Source organism: Gracilinanus agilis, chromosome 1 (genome assembly GCF_016433145.1).
Source record: "Gracilinanus agilis isolate LMUSP501 chromosome 1, AgileGrace, whole genome shotgun sequence".
Classification (NCBI taxonomy): Eukaryota; Metazoa; Chordata; class Mammalia; order Didelphimorphia; family Didelphidae; genus Gracilinanus; species Gracilinanus agilis.
The window spans coordinates 776,648,446-776,664,907 of record NC_058130.1 but is presented as its reverse complement, the minus strand read 5'-3'; the positions used below and the strand labels follow the sequence as shown (position 1 = coordinate 776,664,907).

General features: G+C 37.7%; 1 protein-coding gene across 1 annotated transcript in view; it reads right to left on the bottom strand.

Annotated features, from left to right (window-relative positions):
- The window catches only part of MTMR3 (myotubularin related protein 3), a 100,573-nt gene extending 85,448 nt beyond the window's left edge, over nt 1–15,125 (bottom strand). The window contains exon 1 of the mRNA XM_044674227.1: nt 15,076–15,125. The gene's annotated coding sequence lies outside the window, so the exon portion shown is untranslated. The remainder of the gene's footprint in view (nt 1–15,075) is intronic.
- Between the last annotated feature and the right edge of the window lie 1,337 nt (nt 15,126–16,462).

Below are 16,462 nucleotides of genomic sequence, written 5' to 3'. Positions count from 1 at the left end.
CCAAGACGGAAGGTGAGGGCTCAAAAACAAACAAACAAATAAATAATTAAAGTACTTGTTTAAAAAAGGGAAAAGTGCAGAAAATAAAAACATAAAAACTTAACAGTTGCTGGGGTTGAAAAATACAACACTTCGAGGCTAAGAGGAGGATAAGCTTCTCGAAATAAAATTCATAAGTCCAAGTAGTATGGCCCTCAAAAAGGCATGAGTGGTGAAGATACTGCTATGACTGCCCAGATCCTTCACCAGTGTGCCAATGGGCCATCCTCAGACATGACCCTGATATACTCTGGCAGATCAGCATTAGCAGTTCCTATGGCCAACATTCTCACAATATGGTTCCTATTGAAGTAATTCTCACCTAGTCACTTCATTTTTTTTTAAATCTTACATGTTAACTTCTCTAACCTAGTTTTTCTTCTTAGCTGAAGAAATGTTCATCTGAGTCTGGTAACTAGGGTATGCAGGTTTCTAGCACACAAATGCCAATAATGAGGCAACAGTCCCCTGTGGGTCTAATAATACTATTCCTTCAAGCTGCACCATGCAGAAAGTCTCTGCTTGGAAAGCACGATTGAGAGGCCTGACTAAAGACTGCACCCATGAAAGCAACTCACTCAACATTCCAAACCAAGAGGCATAGGAAAAGGGGCCCTGAGCTGGGCCCTGAAGGCCTCCTAGTCACTGCCCTGCAGCTCACAAGCCCAGGAAGAGCCCCTAGCAAGCCCCTTTACACTCTCTTAGATACAATTTTTCCATCAATAAAACAAGGACACTAATCTGACCGTGGCTCAACTCCTAAGGCAATTAAGTTTAAGGGATAATGTAAAGAAAGCTTTCTGCAAATTATAAAGTAATAAACAAATATCAACTATAAGCATTACAAATATATGGGGAAATGTGAAGTTTGATCTATGGGCCAAACAGCCAAGTTAAAGGATCCAAAATAATATTGAACTAGCCGTTGGGAGTAACCCCAGGGGAACTTTCAGATATCCCCCAGGCTCAAGAAAAGCCTGCTACCAATCATCCTGCACATGTAGCCTAACCAGCCTCCAAACGAGAATCTCATTATTGTCTTTCACAATCCTATCAAGAAATCCTCCATTATAACTAATCAGTCTTCAGCTTCTATCCCCTGTCACCTAACACAGTGCCCGATTTATCTCAGGCACTCAACACATGCTTGCTGGGTGACTGACTGAGCAGTGCTACAATCATAAGCCACTTCTACTAGCAGGAGATGAACTAGTCACTATTCCATTTTCCAATTATTTGTTTGTTTGTTCGGGTGCATCCTTGCTGAACATAAAGCACAGGAACAAATCCAACAAACACTTGAACAAACAATTCCCATTCTCTTTTTGAAAAAGTCAAACAACTGGATCAGCTCACCATGTTTCTGGCTCCTGCAACTGATTAATTAGGTCAAACAAAAGTGATGTTCACTGGTCTCCAACTCTTAGTGACTCCAGTTGGGATTTTCTTGGCAGACACTGGAATGGTTTGCCATGTCCTTCTCCAGCTCATTTTACAGATGAGGAAACTGAAGCAAATGTTGTGCCCAGAGTCACACAGCTAGTGTCTAAGGCCACATTTGAACTCCCTGATTCCAGACCTAGGATTGTATTCATCGCACCACCTAGTTGCCTCAAACTAAATATGGGTAAATTTTAGGTGTAAAAAAATCTTTTAAAGTTTCTGTCAAGAAACAATTTTAATCATTGGCAGAGAGAAAACCAATACCTCAAATGAACTTCTTGCGAAAGTATCTGTCTACAGAAAGGCAGTCAGTCTATATTTTCTAAGCACTTCTGTACTAAAGTATTAGAATTACAAAGAAAGATCAAAGACAGTACCTGCCTTCACAAAGCTCACAGTCTAACAGGGGAGACAGCATTCAAACAACTCTGCACAAACAAGAAAGAGGCAGAATAAGTTAGAAATAACTAAGAGACAAAGCCCTAGCATTAAGGGAATGAGGAATGTGTCCTGTAGAAGGTGGGCTTTTAGATGGGACTTAAAGGGAAGTCCCAAAATATAGATGAGGAAGAAGAGCATCACTCCTGGCAGGGGGCACAGCCAGAGACAATGTCCTGAGTCAGATGACGGAGGGCCATGTGCAGAGAAAAACATAAGTCAGCATCAGTGGATCACAGCTACTCTTGCAAAACTAAAATATGCACCAGACTATAATGAACAAAAAGTCTAATGAGAAACTAAAATAGTTGAATTCTATCACTCAAGAAATGCACAAAAATCCAGAAACCTACAGGCAATTAGAAAGGAGGCAAACAGGTCAGAACCAATATATTGTATTAGCCCAAATATAATACAACCCTGAATATAGTGTAATCCCAAGTATTTTGACGGGTTACTTTCCTCAGAAAGAGGGAAAAACCCATTTTATTTTCTCCTTTTAAATTACAATTTTCTCAACTCATGAATAATACAGGCACTTTTATCTTCAAAATTTGTTCAAGGTCCTGAAAACAAAGAAGTTTTAATGGCAACACTTTTATTAAATATCTATTACTTTTATAGATACTTGTGAGAAACTACCTTCCAATATTTAATCATGTTCTTCTTCCTCTTCTATTTCCTCATCTCCTGAAATGGAAACATCATTCCAATCATCGCCATAATCCTCTTCTTCCCACAAAACATCATCTTCACTACCATCCATGCTGTTTTATATACAACATTTTTAAAATCCAAGCACAACGGACCCAGTGGAGATTTTGTCCCATGCGGTTTTGATCCAGTTCCCTAATAGTGACAGACGATTTCTTTATTTTTCCAGATAGAGTAAATTAATGTTTTCCAGACAATATCCACTCGTTATATTCTTTTCTCAAATGATCTTTGAATGGCTTATTAATAACTACATCTAACACTTGTCATCGCAACATCATTCCTCCCAGAATAACAACTAGGTCCGTGTGCATTTTAGCAATTCTCTTCTTCACATTTTCAGTCAGGTGAGTATGAGCATTCCTCTCTGATGCAGTAACACATCCGGATGCCTACTCCAGACCACATTCAACCAATCTAACACAAGTTCTTCATTCATCCATCCCTTTTCCTGCAAACAAAATCATTCCTGATGGTAACTTTTTCTTAGGAAATGTTTAATGCCTTAAAATTATGTAAGGAGTCAGCTGTGACTTCAAGCATCAAGGTCATTCTAGTTTTTCTCATTTCCAGTGGTTTTCATCATCAATGATTTGGTGCCTTTAGTATTAATGGTGACATCTGACAGAATATCAAAACAAACAGGTGTTTGGTCAGCATTTCTCATCTGCCCCAGGAAAGAGTCATACTTTTTACATATGCTGAGGCGCACATACACAATTTATGGTTTCAAAGTTGGCAGTGCTCAAATATAGTGAGAATGCGACTTTTGAAGGTACATATGGGAGTGGGGGGAGTCACATTATATTTGGGCTAATACGGTAGGTAGGCCAATGATCATTTAGCGATAAGAGGCAAAGATGATTGTGCAGCCTTCAAGGTGTGTTAAGAAGCAACAAAGACTACAGGCTCTCACAAAAAGCCCCAGGAAGGTCCAATACCCACAACAAGAAGCACTTTGGAGATAACAAATGCAAGGTGGCAGCAGCAAGAACCAGATAGCCCAGACACCCAAGCAGCATCCTGTCCTGAAACAACCTAGAAAGTACTAAATCTCAAATATGTAAGGGACAGAGAGTAAAAACAAGCAGGGGCAGGGCAGAGCTTAGCCTACGCACAAAGCCCCAGGTTCAACTATTGAACAATCAATAAAAGGCACAAATCACTATGAAAAACTTACAGTAAACTAAGAAAATGCCCCAAAACCCAGGCAACTTCAGGCAGAGAACCATGAGAAAGAATTGTGCATAAGATTACATTTTTTTGGAAGGAAATGAAAGCTCTGGAGGAAAGAATTGGAAGAAGAATAAGGAGCTTACAACAGAAAATAATTAAATCTTACCCAAGTAATAGAGACCCTGAAATAGACCAAGTAGCCATTAATGATTCCATATTAGAACAAAATGGTTGGGGGGGAAAAATGCAACACAAAATATCTGATATAAAAAACAACTGACCTGGAAAATGTCAAAGTCAAGGTCAAAAAGGAATAATATAAAAATGACCAGACTTGCTGAAAAACATGATTTTCTTTAAAAATTAAAAAAAAAAAAAAAGCTAGACACTATTTACAGGAAAAATAAATCAAAATGGCTCAGAGAGAAAATAGCTGAGAAAAGATAGGCTCAAGGTGCAGAGCCAGACATTTTTTAACACTGGCATTTGTATGAACTCATTTTGCTTTACCACACTTATTTACTAAAAGAGTATTCTGGGAGATTTTTTAAGTATTTAGTTCTGAATTTTTAAAATAAATTTTAAAATTTAAGAAACAATCTCTACTTCTTTGGTATATCCTGTAGGCAATCAATATTGGGACCACTGTACACTCAACCAATAAGAGAGAGATGAGTTCCTTGCCCTTCATCTTTTCTTATTCAAAACACAATTTAAATTGAAATAAAGCAGGTACTGAATTTTTCATAATCTTTGGCCCACAGATACAAATACTAATTATATTCCAATAAAGTAAAAAACATGAAAGGTTTCATATATACCAAAGAATTCCTAGTGGTACTTTATTTTGTAGTAAAAGCTGTAAACAAAGTGGGTGCCTACTGACCAGGATATGGTTAGACAAGCAGTAGTCTAGAACCTATGAAATGGAAAAGGAATCAAGGATCAATTTCATGATCTGAAAGAGACCTTTGAGGCCATCTGGATCAACTCTCTCATTTTACAAATGAGGAAATAAAGGCCAAAAGAAGGTCATGATTAATAACATTCTGAAGTGTGAAGTGAACTCAGCCTTCCTGGCCCCAAACCCAACAATGTATTATTCATTATGCCAGGCTGAATACTGATTCAAATGCACTGGGAGGAAGGGAAGAGGAGGTAGAGGGAGAGAGATTTAGAGAAATCAAAGGAAGACTTACAAGAACTGATGGAAAATTAAGCAAGTAGAACCCAAACTTTGATTAACCAGAATGACTTTGTCTTGAGAGAAAAGATGATGAAGTATTTCCTTCCTTTCCAAAGAGGTTAGGAAGATAGAAGAGAAGAGGGTTATTGATGCTGTCAGACTCAGTTGCTCTATTAATTAGTTTTGCTTAACAGTTTCTCTTGTTATAAAGAAGGATCCAATGGGGGTAGAGAGAATTTTAGAAAATGACTATATATAAAAGCAAAAGGTATCAATTTTTTTTAGTGAAGTAACCAAGTTTGATGATCTCTCCTAATGTAAAAGCTCCATAATTCCTTATTAGTGGTAGGGAGATATCAGCATCTGATTTTACAACACTAGACAATTTCCAAGATGAATTAATGAAAGAAAGGCCTCATAAGAAAAATCAGGCAGAGAATTAATTGCTCATGTCATTCAAACAGTTATCTAAGAATGGCCTGGGAATGAGCTCTTCTAGATAAAGAGAGTTTCTGGTTCATTCAATCTACAATAATTTATCCAGTGCCTACTCTGTACTTCAAGCATAAATGGCTGAGGCTTTATACTCTATCCTTAATTATAAATGATTCTGACACAAAATCTTTCTAAAATGCATTATTTCCCTTGCATTAAATAATGATGTGAGTGTGTGAGTGTAGTGTATGTGAAGTAACTTAGGATAGAAAATATTTTTGCACATTATCTGATGGCATACTAACTTGAGGGCACAAATTAAAGGAGAAAGACTAGGTCTGAGTTACAGTTTCCATACTAACTAGTTGTGTAACCATAGGCAAGTCTTAGCTCTTCTGTCAGCTGTTTCATGTGTAACGATGGGGAGGGGAAGTTCTAATATCTACCTCAGGATTTTTTTACTAAAGAAAGCACTTTTCAGATCTTACAGTGTTATATGAATTTGGAGTATACTTAACATCAAAACAACCATATAAGATTGTCCTATTATCTCCATTTTCTTCCTTTAAAAAAAAAAAAAAAAAAAAGGTTAACCTTTTGTGAACTATTTTTACCAGTTAAACTGGCATCATCATTTGGGGTAGGAAAAAATAGCAACACAGAGATTCTAACACAGTATTTTATAGATTCTAACGTTATTTTAGGAAGAATTTCTCTTTTTGTCTTTTTCTGCTGAGTTTTGTTGGTAATATATAGAGACATTCTTTTCATTTCAAATCCTTTTATTTTATATCCTGCAACTATCCTAACACAGTAATTGTGACTTTAATGCTCCTCTCTCAGAGCTGGACAAATAAAACAGAAAACAAAAAAAATGGACAAACCCTTGGAGAATTTGAAGGTAAAAGAGTTAAAAGTCTTCTGAATTGCATCATTAAGAATATATTTCAGGGGGCAGCAGGGTAGCTCAGTGGATTGAGAGCCAGGCCTAGAGACAGGAGGGTCTTAGGTTCAAATCTGGCCTCAGACACTTCCCAGCTGTGTGACCCTGTGCAAGTCACTTGACCCCCATTGCCTACTTTTACCACTCTTCTGCCTTGGAGACAATACACAGTATTGGCTCCAAGATGGAAGGTAAAGGTTTAAAAAAAAAAAAAAAAGAATATATTTCAAATTATCTTAACATAAGTAGGATATCTCTAAAGCTAAGAGCCAACATTCTACATAATGGTGATAAGTAAGAGGCCTCTCCATTAAGATTAGAGGAAGCAAGAATGTTCATTATCCCCACTAGTATTTAATATAGTGCTAAAAGATGTCAGTTGTGGTAGGAAGACAAAAATTCAAGGAATAAGCATAAGCAAAGAAGAAACAAAGATATTGCTATAGTAGTGGGGATAATGTATATTCTTAATGATAAAAACTTAGATATGATAGTTTATTCTAGAGTCAATTATAAAAATTAACAAAACAAACTTTGGGAAAGTCGCAGGATATAAAATAGAAGCATTTGAAATTAAAAGAATATCTTTATAACACTAACAAAACTCAGCAAAAAAAAAAGACAAAAGAGAAATTCTTCTTAAAATAACTATAGAATATATAAAATAATCTATGTTCCAAGGCACACATAGGCATCATAAGAATACAAATACAAAACATTCTTAATAGAAATAAAGACAACCCCAAATAACTGACAATTATTAATAAATGTGCATAGGTGCCTGGAGTTTATAAAAAGGATTATGTTACAAAACTCAACAATGACAGAATTCATCTAGAGGAACAAAAGTTTAAGAATCTCAAAGGAAGGAAAAAAATGGGGAAAATGGCTTATTGTGAAGATAAAATGAAATGATAGTACAGGTACAAGTAATTTCATTACCTTTCCACAAAAACCAATGCAGCTATGAAAACAATTTTGTCTGAGGTTCCACTGTATATGCCAGATTGACAAAGCTCTGAAAAAAGCTGAGTGAAAAATGGATTGGAGTGGGAAGAGACTTAAGCAGGTAGGATTCCCCTACCCCAATTATCTAGGTGTGAGGTGATGAGGGCCTGTACCAGGGTAAGGGCAATATCAGAGGGGAAGAAAAAAAAGTATTTGAGAGGTGTGAAATTGGACACAAGGAAGAGAAGTTAAGACTGGAAAATTAGATCAAAGAATCATCTGCCTAGAAATGATGTGTAAATCCATTGGAGCTAATGAGACCACAAAATAAAACAATATGGAAGAACAAAAGTGCCCAGGTCAGAGGCTGGGGATCCCCAGGATTAATAGCAAGCATGACTTGAAGATACAGCAAAGGAGGAGGAGAAAAGAACAAAGAGAGAATAGTGTCCCAAAAACTGTTGGGAGAGGTTTGTTGTCTCCCCCCCCAATTTAATGATGAGACTAGGAACCAGAATGCAAAGAGTTAGGAAGAGAGTGAGAAAAAAGTGAAGACACCAAAGGTGGATGATCTTCTTATGGAGTTTAGTTACAAAGAAGTGGAAATGTGATAACCGAACAGAAGGTCTAAGTGAGGCATTTCTGAGGGTAGGAGAGACATGAGGACATTTGTAGCCAGTAGAGAAATTGCTAGTAGACAGGGAGAAATTAGGGATTGGTGAGATTAGAGATAAAAGAGAGGACAGTCTGCTAGAGAAGACAGGCTGGAATGAGAAGACATTTGCAGGCAGAAGAGTTTGTCTTGGCAAGGAGAAGAGTCAATTCTTCTTGTGAGAGAGGGTGAACAGAGACACATGAGTAATGTAAGAAGAGAACCTAAGGAGAAGAAAAGGTGACTGGCAAATGGCCTCAGTTTTTACAGTGAAATAAGAGGTCAAGTTCTTATCAGAGAGGCAGGAGGGAGATGTGGGAGGTTTGAGTTAGAATGAAAAATTTTGTCAGAGTGTTGGTGACCAGAGGGATTATAAGTCAATTAGGAAAGCATTCTCTTCTATCTCTTCTATCATTAAGGGTCCAGTTGAGACCATGGTGACCAACCTGTAGAGGACCCCATCAGCATGGTTTTGCAAATTTTCTCCAGCTTCAACAGGCAGCATTAAAAACAGTAGAAAGTGAATGTAATCCAAAGTATGGGGTTTAGCACAGTGTCTGGCACATATTACAGACTTAATAAATGTTTGCTGATTGATAAACAGATAAGATTTTTAGACAACAAAGTAGTGCCTGCAAACAACCAGCATGGAACCACCACGAACAGGTTAGGTTGGGCCAGATTCGCTTTGTTCCCTTTTTTGACAGGTTTGTTAAGTGGTAGATTCAGAAAATGCTATTTTAGTAGAACATTTGACCAAGTCTCTCTCATGATATTTTGATGGGAAGATGGAGGCCATTATGTTCTTCACCCTTTTTGGGACATAGACTCCTTTGACAGCACTCTGGTGAAGCCTACGGAGCCCTTCTCAGAATATGTCTTGTGAATTTCCGTAAATTAAAGGGAATACTAAACTTCGATCAGAGGTCAACAAAAACTCCCAGCACCACTTTTCTGTAGGAACTAAGAAGTTGGTTGATTGTTGTCCTTAATATTTGAAAAAGACCAAAATGACTCAGCTATCTCAGGGACAATGACCAGTGTATCCAACTGTGGCTGATCACATCAATACAAGCTCAGAAGGCTTTACCACCAGTCGAGCACAAATGGCTCATGTGAACACTGGGGATAGAAATGGCTCTAAATTTGTGCATCTCACACTTCATTTGAGATGCTGCGAATTCTGCTTGGTTCAGAGAATGTAGAGTCTTCTTTGAAGCAGGCACATCCTACAAGACAGTCCTGTGCCAGGGTCTCCAAAGTCTCAAAATCAATACTAAAAGTTCTTCTGAGAGACCTAAGGAATGCTCAGCCTCAGAATGAATGAACTAAAAGGAAGTAAAGACATCAAATAGTAACCAAGCTGAGTTTGGGGGATGATATTTTATAGCTACTTTTGAAATGGATCAGTGAAGGAACAAGCCTTCTGCTTGGGAAAGCAATAACTGAAGACAGAAAAAAACAGAATTGCTGCTCCTTTCTTGCTCTGTGCTTCTGTCTTCTCTTTCAAGAGAAGATAGACAAGAAAGGACTAAAATATCTGTGGAGAGAGTAGAGCACTGAGCCACCATTGATCTGTGACCTCAATGAAATGTCCAGGATGAAATGCCTGCAGATGCAGAGCTCCTTAAAAATGAGAAGATGTGACTATTCAGCCATTGTCAGTGGTCTCTGAAAGACCAGGGAGAACAGGTAAGCAACTGAGAAGGGTAAATGTACTGATATCCAGAGAGAAAATAGCCATAACACTGAGGGCAAGTATCTTGACTAATGCAGGTCAAATTACAGACAGGGGGGCTTCTTTTTGATGTTCATCCTTCTGTCTGCCTAGAAAATCTATCAACCCCTTTTCAGAATATTTGTAGTCTATAACCATGAACCAAGGGAATGCCAATTTCAGACATCCCCAAGGACAAAAAGATGTCTCAGACCCAAACATAGCAGGGAAAGAATAGGTGTCACTTGGCAGCTTTGTCAACCACTACCCAGTCCCAGGACACACATACAAGGCAGAAGGGACCTGTGCCCAGAGAAGGCATTGCATCAGTCATAGATCATAAGGCAGTGTACTTAGAAAGGAGAAAATTCAGATGCAAGCAGCATCTATGTGGCTTAAATCCCCAGGTGCAGAGCAGGGTCTCAATTCCAGTTTCTAATCCAGATTGAAGCCTGGAAAGAATAACCAGGAGAGGAATTACAGCCCAAAGGGAAGCCTATAGTTCCATCATTCTGAATCAGCAAGTCTATTGTTCTATTCTATTTACAGACCCAATTCAGGTCAGGAACCCAAAAGGGGGGTAGCCTCAGCACTGTAGTGGCAGTTATCAGCCCCATATCCCATCTATTTAGAACTCTAATAGCTTATGGGTCGGTCATCCCCCAGTCTGACTTGGCCCCAATATTCTAGAATAACACAAGACTCAGTACCCTCAAAAAAAAAAAAAAAAAACCAGGAACAGCCCAGAATTTCCCTCCAGATGGGCTTTCTCAGACTTAATATCTGAAATCAGAAAGTAAGCTGGAAGAATAAGCAAAAGGAAAAGGAAAAGGAAAAAGAAAAAAAGAATCCCACTATAAAAAGCCATTATGTTTATAAGAATATTCTAAATACAAATCTGAAGAAGAGAATGACTCCAAAACTTTGTCAAGCAAAACTTCAAAGAAAAACACCGCTTAAGCACAAGAATTCTACTAGAATTCCTAGAAGAGATGAAACAAGGGATTAAAAAAAAGTTTTAAAATATTTTAAAATTTTTAAAGAGGGGATACTATGGAAGGAAAAACTAGAAAACGAATTAACACCTTGGCACAAGAGTCTGGCAACAAAACCTTGCCTAATGTGAAAAGAAATTCTTGGTTCTTGTTGTCTATTCTGAAACAATAACTTAAACGCTCCTACTTAGTCCCTCACTAGATTGCGAGAACAGAATTAACTCTCCTAGTCTACTTTTGAATTAGTCAACAAAAAATGAATACACTCATACTTAACCCTAAAGTAAGGGAAACTCTTACTACAGGAGTTTGCATCTCCAAAAGGAAGACTGCAACCCACGTGCTAACTCGGTAATCCTAGAAGGAGAATTAACACCTTTAGAGGCGAGAACTCAATCCCACAGACACTGCCCCTGGGAAGGGCTGGATAATTTGGAAACTGTGTTTGGCCCCTGTGAAGAGAAGGGCAGGAACAGGAAACCACCATAAAAGCCACGAAATCCCTGAGCAGTTGGACTGATGAAACTGAGTCTAGTGGAGAGTGTCTCCTGGAGATAGTCTTCGAGGGAACTTCACTGGAGACTGCAGCTTGGATGGTGGCATCAACTTGGATTCTGATTCCTGGACTATTTCGTTGGGTGAGTGAAAAGGGCTGACTACTTTCCTAGTTTCTTAAGAGACTAGCTTCCATCTTGGAGAAGGCTTCATAGCTACTCACTACCAGTCCTCCTGGCTGAGGACTAGTATAGGTACTTTCTCTAGCCCCTCTCACATTTCTCTTTATTTTTTCCACTCCATTTTGTAAATAAAATTCTGACTTGAGATACAATAACTCCAGCAACCACGTTATTTCACATGATTTAAGTTCAACCACTAAATTTTTACGCTTTACGCTAAGCAATAAACTCCCTAAAAATTCAAATGAATCAAATAGAAGCCAATGACACTATGAAACAAGAAGTATTAAAACAAAATCAAAAGATTATAAACACAGAAGAAAATACTTCTCACAGAAAAAAAAAAAAGACAAACTGATCCAGAAAACAGGAGGAAAAAAAAATTAATGGTCATTAGACTACCTGAACCCCACATTAAAAAAAGCCTAAACATCATATTTCAAGAAATCTTTAAAAAGAGATGACACTAATACACTATTGATGGAGTTGTGAATTAATCCAAACATTCTGGAGGGGAATTTGGAATTATGCCCAAAAGGCATAATGAAAAGAATGCCTGCCCTTTGACCCAGTCATACCATTCTTTTTTTTTTTTTTTTTTTTTACCCTTGTACTTCGGTGTATTGTCTCATAGGTGGAAGATTAGTAAGGGTGGGCAATGGGGGTCAAGTGACTTGCCCAGGGTCACACAGCTGGGAAGTGGCTGAGGCCGGGTTTGAACCTAGGACCTCCTGTCTCTAGGCCTGACTCTCACTCCACTGAGCTACCCAGCTGCCCCTCAGTCATACCATTTTATAGATTTGTACCCCAAAAAGAGAATAAGGAAAAATACTCGTACAAAAATATTTATAGCCATGCTCTTCGTGGAGGTAAAAAATTGGAAAATGAGCAGGTGTCCCTCAATTGAGGAATGGCTGAACAAATTGTGGTATCTGATGGTGATGGAATATTATTGTGCTGAGAAGAATGATGAACTGGATGATTTGTTTCTATGTAAACTGGAAAGACCTCCAGGAATTGATGCAGAACATTATACACAGAAACTGAAACACTGGGGCACAATCAAATGTAACACTTTTCTACTAGTAGCAATGCAATGATCTAGGACAATACCGAGGAACTTATGAGAAAGAACACCACTATCCACATCCAGAGAAAGAACTGTGGGAGCACAAATGCAGAAGAAAAACATAGAACCGATCACGTGGTTCAATGGGGATATGATTGGAGTTTTGGCATTAAAATATCACTCTATTGCAAATATGAATAATATGGAAATAGGTTTTGAACAATGATACATGTATAGTCCATGTCAGCTGAGGGAGGGGGGAAGGAAGAAGGGCTGGAAAAAGCATATATATGAATATGAGAGAGAGAGAGAGAGAGAGAGAGACACCCAGATTCTAAGAACCAAAGGGCAAATACAAAGACTACCAGTCACCTTCTGAAAGAAATCCCAAAAATGAAAACCCACATGAGCCTAATAGCCAAAATCCAGATACCAAAGAGTCACAATCAAGAGCTCATCTGATTTAGCAGCTACCACTATAAAGGAATGACAGAGCTTGGAATATAATATTCCTGAAGGTAAAAGAATATCTTACAACAGAAAACAACTTATTAAAAAAAAAACAGTATAATCCTACAGGGGAAAATTTTCATGAAAAGGGGGACTTGTAAATCCTGATTAAAAACCCAAGCTGAGTGAAAATGCAAATGAATTACAAAAAACATAAAATACATGAATAAACAATCGTAAACTGCTAACATTCAAATAAGAGATAATATGTCCCCTTTGAAACTTATTTTCATCTAGTCACAGAAATCTAATTAGAAGGCCTAGGACTGGTTCTGTTATGTCTTGATCTTAAGAATGAAAAGAAAAGGGAAGAGAGGTAAATAAGGCAGAGGTGGGGATTGGGGAACAGCTGACATCTTAAACTCATTCTCATCTAAAATTTTCAAAGGAAGAAAGAACATACACATAGAATTGTATACATTGTATACATTTCACTCAATAGGGAAATGGATTCACAAAAACATTTATAGCAGCTCTATTGAAGTGGCAAAGAATGGGAATCTGTGGCAGTGCCCATCACATTACTATGCTGTAGGAAACAAAAAAAGGGAAGAAATAGTTTCAGAGAAACCTGGGAAGATTTGTGTGAGCTGATGCAAAGCGAAGTGAGCAGAACCAAGAGAATACTTTAAACAACGACAGCAATGAGGGAGGCAAGAGAAAGGAATAAGCATTTATAGAGCATCCAGTTATGTCAGACACATGCCAGGCATTATACTAAGTATTTTGTTGGTTTGAAATCTTTACCCTCTGTCTTAGTACCAACTCTTAAATAACTTGCCCAGGTTCACATAACTAGGCAGTGTCAGAGGCCAGATTTGAACCCAGGTCCACTTGACCCCAGGTCTGACTCTCAATCCCCTGAAGCACCTAGAGGCCACACTAAAGTGCTTCTTAGTGAATTCTCTCTCATTCGAGGTCTTCATCAAAGGCTGGAGGACCCTTGTTGGGAATGATGATTAAAGGATTCCTGGGCAGGTATGGGTTGGCCTAGATAGCCTTTGAAGTTTGTTACAATTCTGTGATCACACTTAAACTTAAAAGTATTATTTTACAGACATAAATAAAAAACTGATATATAGTATAGGGCAGAGCAGCTAGGTGATGCAGTGGATAGAACATGTGGCCTGGAGTCAGTGTCATCTTCCTAAGTTCAAATCTAGCCTCAAGACACTTACTAGCTGTGACCCTGCTGGCCTCAGTTTCCTCATCTGTAAAATGATCTAGAGAAGGAAATGGCAAACTACTCCAGTATCTTTGCCAAGAAAACCCCAAATGAAGTCACAAAGAGTCAAACACAATTGAAATGCCTGAATGACAAAATGGTACAGGGCTTGGAGTCAGGATGATAGCATCACAGGATTCTATGCCTTGAGCTGAAAAAGCCTCTAGAAGCCATCAGCTCCACATTCTATAGGTGAAGAATTTCAGGACCAGAGATATAAAGGGATTGTCCAAAGTCACAGATAGTTATGATCTCCTCAGTTCTAAACCCTGGTCTGGTGACTTCCAATTTTGTGTTCTGTTCACTTTCCTGCTCCTACTAGATTGAGTGGCTGTGGAGACAGACACAGACACAGTTGTGTGACCCCAGACAGCAAGTTACCTAACTACTCAGTGCCCCTAGGCAACTCCCTAAAGCTAGAAATTATCCAGGAGATGCCCATTTGCATTAATGGAGGGCAATATGACAAAATTATAAAGATCAAGAAGGACTTTCAAATGAAGGAGAGTTGAGAAGATTCCTCCAAACCATCCCTTCAAAAAGATAGGAGATCCACAGATATTACACATCAAATGTTTTCAGACTTTTCATTGTATAGATGTTCTCCCTCTTCATTTTCTTTTTCTTTTTCTTTTTTTTTTGGGGGGGTTAAAGACTATTATATGGAATATAACAAATACACATATATGCACACATACACACACACAGAATATATAGGGGATCCTGGAGAAAACTATTTAATGTAAAACACAGAAGATATCAATAAAAAAATTTTCTGAAGTCTATATGCTAATAATAGAAAAGTGAACAGTCCTCTAACTAATGAATTTATTAATTGTTCTTCCTTGCTTTGACATGATTCTTTAGTAAATACAATACAGGAAAGAAGAAAGAGAATGCAGACTTACCAAATGTAGATGTTTTTGTTGAGAATTTTTCAAATAATTTTTCCTGTTAGTATGATTCACATCAAAACCTACAAAAGAAAACATATTATAAAATAGAAAAATCTTAAAAATCAAGATTAAGCTACCAAATACCTCTAATAGTGCGTCAACTACCGAACACTGAGACATTATTAGAATAACACTCATTCTTAAGTGTTTAAAACATTCCAGCATAATAATGTGCCAACTAATGATTTCAAGAATGAGTAGAAGGGAAGTAACAAATTGGGAAAAAATCTTTATAACAAAAACTTCTGACAAAGGTCTAATTACTCAGATTATAAGGAGCTAACTAAATCAATTGTACAAAAAATCAAGTCATTCCTCAATTGATAAATGGGCAAGGGACATGAATAGGCAATTTTCAGATAAAGAAATCAAAACTATCAATAAACACATGAAAAAGTGTTCTAAATCTCTTATAATTAGAGAAATGCAAATCAACACAACTCTGAGGTACAACCTCACACCTAGCGGATTGGCTAAAATGATAGCAAAGGAAAGTAATAAATAATGGAGGAGATGTGGCAAAATTGGGACATATGTATTGCTGGTGGAGTTGTGAATTGGTCCAACCATTCTGGATGGCAATTTGGAACTATGCTCAAAGGGCTTTAAAAGACCGTCTGCCTTTTGATCCAGCCATACCACTGCTGGGTTTATACCCCAAAGAGATAATAAGGAAAAAGACTTGTACAAAAATATTTATAGCTGGGCTTTTTGTAGTTCCAAAAAATTGGAAAATGAGGGGATACCCTTTGATTAGGGAATGGCTGAACAAACTGTTGTATCTATTAGTGATGGAATACTACTGTGCTATAAGGAATGAAGAACTGGATGAATTCCACGTAAACTGGTAGGACCTCCAGGAATTGATGCAGAATGAAAGGAGCAGGACCAGGAGAACCATATACACTGTGGTTCAATCAAATGTAATGGACTTCTCTACTAGCAGCAATGCAATGATGGAGGACATGTCTGAGGGACTTTTGAGAAAGAAGCTCTCCACATCCAGAGTAAGAACTATGGAAGTAGAAACACAGAATAAAAACAACTGCTTGATCACAAGATTGGGAATGTAGACTCTAAGCAACCACCCTAATGCAAATATTAATAATATGGAAATAAGTCTTAACCCTATTTTTACTTATGTAAAACCCAGTGGAATTACTTGTTGGCTGGGGGTGGGGGTTAGGGGGGAGGGACATGAATCATGTAATCATGGAAAAATATTCTAAATCAATTAATTAAATAAAAATCTTCAATTAGAATAAAAAAAGAATTTACAAGTAATTGAGAAACATTTAATAAAATAAAAATATTGTTTTAAATAATTTCAAGAATGCCT